This window comes from Nicotiana tabacum, chromosome 22, assembly GCF_000715075.1.
Source record: "Nicotiana tabacum cultivar K326 chromosome 22, ASM71507v2, whole genome shotgun sequence".
In the NCBI taxonomy this organism is placed as follows: Eukaryota; Viridiplantae; Streptophyta; class Magnoliopsida; order Solanales; family Solanaceae; genus Nicotiana; species Nicotiana tabacum.
The window spans coordinates 31,629,950-31,637,496 of record NC_134101.1 but is presented as its reverse complement, the minus strand read 5'-3'; positions in this window follow the sequence as shown (position 1 = coordinate 31,637,496).

The following is a 7,547-nucleotide window of genomic DNA, read 5'->3' as shown; positions in this document are numbered from 1 at the left end:
TCGAGTTGAAGCAAGGTTTGGTTCAAACCATCCAAAACAGATGCGTTTTCAGAGGGAAGATTAACGAAGATCCAAACACGTATTTGATGGAGTTCGAGGAGATTATTAACACCTTTCAATTCAATGGGGTGTCACAAGATGCAGTGTATTTAAGGGCATTCCCCTTTTCACTTAAAGATGATGTGAACTAGTGGCTTCGAAGCTTGCCAATATGATCAATTAGAACATGGGAGGAAATGACTGGAAAATTTCTTGATAAATATTTCTCCTCAGCTAAGACGGGAAAGTTTAGAAGCAAAATCCATAACTACTGCCAAAAAGAGAATGAAGGTGTCAACATAGCAGAATTGAACTCTAGATGCAACTCCAGGATTTTTAGGATAGATTGACACCGACATCGCATAGAACATTGAGCAATGCAGTTGGAGGCCCCTTTATGAAGAAGACTCCAAAGGAGATAGTTACAATTCTTGATGAGTAATCCGAAGATGCTAATCAGTGGCCCGCTGATAATGTGGAAAAAATTAAATCAGCTGGTGTTCACCAAGTTGATGCCACTACATCTGCGCAAGTACAACTTGATGCTATGGTTAAATAAATACGAAATCTAATTGTAGCTTCGATGCAAAATGTACACCACACAGCTTGTGATATATGTAGAAGAGGACACCCTACTCATGAGTGTCAAGCCTCAACTGAGGAAGTGAATGCTTTAGGAAATTATAATTTTAATGAAATAGGTAAGAGGCACAACGATGTGTCATGAATTTCACTTGGGACATAAAAATGGTGTCAAAAAGGATATGAGACATAGAAAAGAAAGCGGGGAGCAGCTGAAAAGTGGTGTCGAAAAGAAGAAGGAATAAAACTAGAGAAGGGAGGAACCTGAGGCGAGCAAGCATATGCCTGCACTGCCTTTTCCCCAAAAACTAAGGAGAGAAAAGCTAGACAAGCAGTTCAAGCTATTTTTAGATGTGCTGAAACAGGTTCATGTAAACCTACCATTCATAGAAGTGCTCTAACAAATGTCAGTTTATGCCAAGTTCTTGAAGGAGATTCTGACAAAGAAGAGGAAAATAGAGGAGACCTCAATGGTCAAGCTCCCACAGCATTGCAGTGCAATATTGCAAAACAAACTCCCACAAAAGTGTGGAGCTCCAGGGAGTTTTACCATACCTTGCACTTTAGTCACTACTCATTTTGATAAGTCTCTATGTGATTCTGGTGCCTCAATTAATTTAATGCCTCTATCTATTTACAGGAAACTGGAGAAGGAGATTGGATAGATAAGGTCTGCACCAATATCTTTGCAGCAGGAAGACCAAACAACTATAATACCCGAGGGAATAGTTGAAGATGTCTTAGTTCAGGTAGATAAGTTTGTATTTCCTGTGAATTTCATAGTGGTTAATATGGAAGAGAACAAGGAGGTCCCCCTCATCCTAGGAAGACCATTCCTAACAATGGGTAGAGAAATATTAGATATATATGAGAGAAGCTTAGAGTGGGCGAGCATACTAACTTTTGAGATGGATGTAGAAACGGGGGTAAAAAGGGAGAAGCTAGCTGCTAGTGTTGTGTGGAAAGTGAAGGGCGAGAATGAGAAGGCTGCAGTGAGTGAGAAAGAAAAGTGTGGGGTGTACCCCAAGAAGGCTGAGAAGAAGCTATCCACATGGATGAGTGCACTAGTTCGGGCGCGAGGGATGGAGCCCAACTTCAACTCAAACCCCGACTAGATGTTCAGGGAAGTTTTCCTTACCTCTTTCTTTTTATTTGTGTGTCATAGGGACATGACACAATTTAAAGTGTGGGGTGTGGATGTATATATGTATTGAATGTATAAATGTCTATATGTATGTGTGTTTTTGTAATTCATTTGATTGAAAATTTTAAATTTTTTTGATTTTTCCCGACGATGGATATCAATCGACAGGTTTCTTGAGGGATTAAATCAAGAGAAAAAGATGAATGATATTTTGTTAGGTAGCATCTGAATTTTCCCTTGGTTTTTCTTTGTGTCGCAGTTCTTTTCCAAGGGTTTTGTTTGAACCGGGTGTAGTTAGTTTTTATTTTCTAGAAGTAGGAAACCTTGTGCTGTGATTTGAAATGAAAGAAATATCTCTTGACTGTATTATACCTTCAGAATAGTAAGTTCTTTAGTTGTGACACTTAGGCTGAGTTTCTTGTATAAGCGCCTTAAATTGTATGATCTTAAATTTGCTTAACTACTTTTATTAGAGTGTCTTGATGAGTCTGATCCTAAGTGAGTTTTGTGCAATGTGTGTGAGAGATTTTGTGTATTATGTGCATTGCATTTGATATCTAAAACTTGCCCCGTGTGTTTGCAAAGCGAAATAGTAGTTTTAAAGAATCTTGGAAGGGAAATAGGTATTTCTTTGTTGAGCCACTTACATGTTGTACCCACCTAATTGTTATGTATCTTAGTTAACTCCTTTGAGCCTGTAATCTTGTTTTTTTGGCAACCATATTACAAGCTTTACTGACGAATGCAAAACAGACACCTAAATTGTGCTCGCTAGTCTAAGATAGTATAGATAAATTATCGTCTCCACGGGGATTGGAATTAAACACTGTTGAATAGTCTACAGTTGATTACTATCCAGGAAAAATTAACACTTGGTTGGATATATATTACTACGATTAACTATTGAAGTTTAAGCAAATAACAATTGATCATTAAAAAGAAAAAGTAAGCACAAAGAAATATTTATGAGGAAAATAAGGGTAATTGACTATATGCGTGCACGATAACTGACCCGGGATCCAATTCTTGAGTTAATTCACTCTATAATACGATCGATTCTTACGAATTCAACCGATTGTCAGATTACTCTTGAAGCTAATATTCCTCTCTCGATTAAACACTAGTTCAGTAATTAACCCAATTGAAGCATGGTAAACAGTTGCAAGAATAAAAAATGATGTTTATGATCTAAAGGATAACTTCTCACAAATATTCCCTATTTTCTCGTTCAATCAACAATTCAAGAGGCTCCTTCGATTATCTATTTGAATCATGAATTTAAGCTAGAGTATAAGATGTACAAAAAATTAATATCGAACTTCTCTTTCGATTAAGAAAAATACTAATTAAATCCACAATACAATTCAACACCCAAATATCAAGAATCAAATCCCTTGTCTAGCTATTGAAACACCATATCTATCAACACCCAAATAGAAATTACTCCATAACAATAGAGTAGGATATCTCAAATAAGTTTAAGAACAAAGAAAACATCAATTCTAAAGATTGATACAAACTCTCGTATTGCACCGACTATGGGTTAAAATCTTGAAGAATTCTTGAGTCTCTTTCCTTGGTGGCTCTCCAATCTTCTCTAGGTCAAACATTACCCAAAATCCTCAGCTCCCCTCTTTTTAGACGAGCTGGACTTCATATAGGTCCAAAAGAGTCGCCTCTGAAATTACCAAAATAGACTTGGGAAATTTTTCGAACAGGATATGCACGATCGCGCACCTGGGAAGGCGATAACTCACCGCTTGCATGCCTATGTGCACGACCGCACACTGACCGCGCACTTTGGGCATTCTTCTGTTTCCCTTGCGCACCTAGGTGTAGAATCGCAAATGTGGTCGCGCACCTGGGTGACTTCCTGCTCCATTCTTCGCTCCTTTTTGCTAAGTGCATTATTGTCCGTTAAACCTTGATTACAATCCCAACTTAATCCATGACTTTTACTCAGACTTCAAATCTCCATAATAGCTCAATTAGTTCCACAACCTCATCATAAATCGGAGTCGCTCCTACAAAGCATAAAACACACACTCAATGCAAAATAATACCATTTAGAGCTAAAACACTAGTAAAGTGCAGCGAATTAGAGTATACTTAATTGGCAAAATATGTAATTATAGCCTACCATCAACACCCCACACTTAAACCATTGCTCATCCTCGAGCGATCAAACTACACATTATAAAGACATGACCTTTTTAAACAACTGTTATAACTCATCATACCAAGAATATTTAAAATAGACTAAGCACAATAGTGTAACATCCCACCCTCAACAATTGACTCATAAGTACCATGCATTAATTAAAACTCGCTCACTTACTCTAACATAGAGATCCAGAATTACCTTTCCTTCATGAATCAAGTGTCTTCACAACAAAAGAGAGTAGATCCACACACAATAGAATTTAAGAACAATTAGGAACTCAATCATAGAAAGAATTCACTCACTCTCAGAAATAACATTCATATGCCACAAAATATGAACCATAGGCTTGCCCGTAGTGTACTACTCAACTAATCGGGCTCATTCAGTCAAGGATCAAGTAGAACTTTAATTGGTTGTAATGTAGGCTGCGGGACGGGTAGGATACATTTAGATATAAGAGTGACTACACCTCCCTAAGCACTTTAATACATACACTTTAACATTTTTAACCCCACACTTATGTCAAATCATAACTCCACATTCACATCAATATACATTAACTCCCAACTTCTTTAAGCACAATTACATCAAGAGTTACCATTTATCAATGTATATTCTTCACAATTATGCACTTATTATTTGACATAAGCTTTTTTTTTCAATTCAAGTGGCTATTACTTTTTCAAAACATTGCACCTTTCTCCTTATTTCAATAGTTCCACTCAAAATCCAAACCAACCACCCCCACTTCAACTTTTACAACGTTCACAACAATTTCAAGTGCTCATGGGAGTGAAAGGTTCAAATAACGAGTTAATTCAAACAACTGGTTAAGGCTCGTAACGTGGTTGCCAAAGAAACAGGATAAAAGGCTCAAAGGGGGTTAACTATGATACATAACAATTAGGTGGATAAGGCATATACTGGCTCAACAAAGAAATGCCTATATCACTTCCAAGACTGAATTAACTACCGTTTCTCTTTGCAAACACACAGGGCAAGTTCTGGACATAAAATGTAATGCAATGAATAGCACAAAAAAAACTCACACACACATGGCACATAAATCACTCAGGATTGGACTCATCAAGACACTCTAGTCAAAGCAGTTAAGCACAGTTAAGATCATAAAATTTTAGGGTACTTATGCAAGAGTCAAAACTGAGCATAAGCATCACAACTAGAGCACTCACTATTCTCAAGGCATGAAAGAGTAATTAGATGTTGCCTTTTTCATTCAAATCAGAGTTCAAGGTACGTACTCCTAACAATAGAGAAAAGAAAAAAAATTTAACTACACACGGTTCAATTAAATCCCTTAGAAAAGAACCGCGGCACAGAAAAATCAAGGGAAATTTAATACACTACCTTAATTTAAAAAAATTAATTATTTTTTTATTTTTATTTTTATGTCAACTAAACAAAGCAACTAAAACTACCAAAAACAAAATGCATATACATACTCATTCCCCAACCCATACTTTAAATGGTGGCATGTCCCCATGACACACAAAGAGAAGTGCGAATGTGAAGGAAACTTCCCTGATCAAGTCAATCTATGTCGGAGACGGTACCGGGGTCCATATGACAAGCCCGGCCAAGTGCACGCAGCCAAGCCATAATCTTCTTCTCAGATTTGGCATTTTGTGTGGAGAGGTCGTCCACTCTTGCTCCCAAGTCAGTGATTGAGGTGTGCATCCAGGTCATCTCCTGCTCTAGAGTGCCCATTCTTGTGTTCCATCCACCACTTGAGGTTTCATCAACACCCTGAGCACGCGGCGGAGAAGCAGTGTCATCTTTCCTGTGACCCTCATTACCCTCGTCGGGTGCATCGGAGTTCTCACTAACTGCCTCTGCAGACCTTGTAGGGTATTTCCCTATTACAACCTTATCTGTTCGGAATGTTTGTTCGCGCTTTACTTTTCCATCCAACAACATACTGTTTTAGCCTGTGCACATTCACCTTAAAGCTTCCATTACCTTCTTCATCCTGAATTTCAACGGTGTCGTACAGTGAGATATGTTTCACCACATACGGACATGTCCATCTTCATTTGAATTTTTTGGGGAATAATATAAGTCTACTATTGTATAGTAAGACTTTGTCCCCTTCCTGAAATTCCCTTGGCTTAATCAGACGATCATGCCACCTCTTGGTCTTTTCTTTAAAGAGACGCGCATTTTCATACGCGTCCAGTCGAAACTCTTCTAATTCTTTCATTTGTGCCAGCTTGTGCTTGCCTGCAAGACTAAGATCGATATTAAGCATCTTAATAGCCCAGTAAGCTTTATGTTCTATTTCAACGGGTAGATGACACGATTTTCCATAGACTAATTTTAATGGTGAAGTCCCTATGGTTGTTTTGAATGCAGTTCTATACGCCCATAGAGCGTCTTCCACTTTTATAGAACAATCCTTGCGAGAAGCACTAATCGTCTTTTCGAGAATTCGTTTTATTTCACGGTTAGCCACTTCAACTTTCCCACTAGTTTGGGCATGGTATAGGGTTCCTGTTTTGTGCGTGACCCCACACTTGGACGGCAGTGCAGCAAAATTCCTGTTCACAAAGTGTGACCCATTGTCACTGATAATCACTCGAGGAGTCCCGAATCGGGTAAAGATGTTTTTTCATAAGAACTCACACACCACCCGAGCATCGTTGGTCCTAGTAGGAATTGCTTCAACCCATTTAGAGATGTAATCAATAGCTACTAGGATATACTCACGTGAAAAAGACAATGGAAACGGACCCATGAAGTCAATGCCCCAAACATAAAAAATTTCACATACCATAATGGAGTTTAGTGGCATATCATCCCTCTTACTGATGTTACATGTCCTTTGACATTTGTCACATGCAGATACATATGCCCGACCGTCTTTGTACAAAGTAGGCAAGTAGAAACCGGCTTCCATGACCTTTGTTGCAGTGTGATTTCCATTGTAGTGTCCTCCAACTGCTCTGTCGTGGCAATGAGAACGAATGCTTGCCATTTATCCTTCAGGTACACATCTTCGAATCACCCCATCTGCGCACAGTTTAAATAAGTTAGGTTCATTCCAAAAATAATTTTTTGCCTTACCTTGATCATGAGAGAGGTCACTAATTAATAATCCGCTTGCTAAAAAATTGGCTATATCAGCATACCAAGGTGGTCTTTCGGAGATTGCAGCAATGGAGAATTTTTTCTCATCAGGGAACTCTTCTCTCACGACCATTGTTTCAATTGGAGGTTTCTCAAGTCGAGATAGATGATCGGAGATTTGATTTTCTGTGCCTTTCCTGTCTTTGATCTCTAAGTTGAACTCTTGGATCAACAACACCCACCGCATCAGACGCAGTTTGGATTCCTTTTTATTTGATAGATCTTTCAAGACTGAGCGATTTGTGTGAACGATCACTTTGCTCCCCACTAGGTATGATCTAAACTTGTCAAAAACAAAGACCACAACAAAGAACTCTTTCTCAGTAGTAGCATAGTTGACTTGAGCTTCATTCAACGTTCTGCTGGCATAGTAAATTGACCAAAACATCTTATCTTTCTTTTGCCCCAAAACTGACCCCACAACTACATCACTGCTATCACGCATTATCTCGAATGCCTGGCTCCAATCAG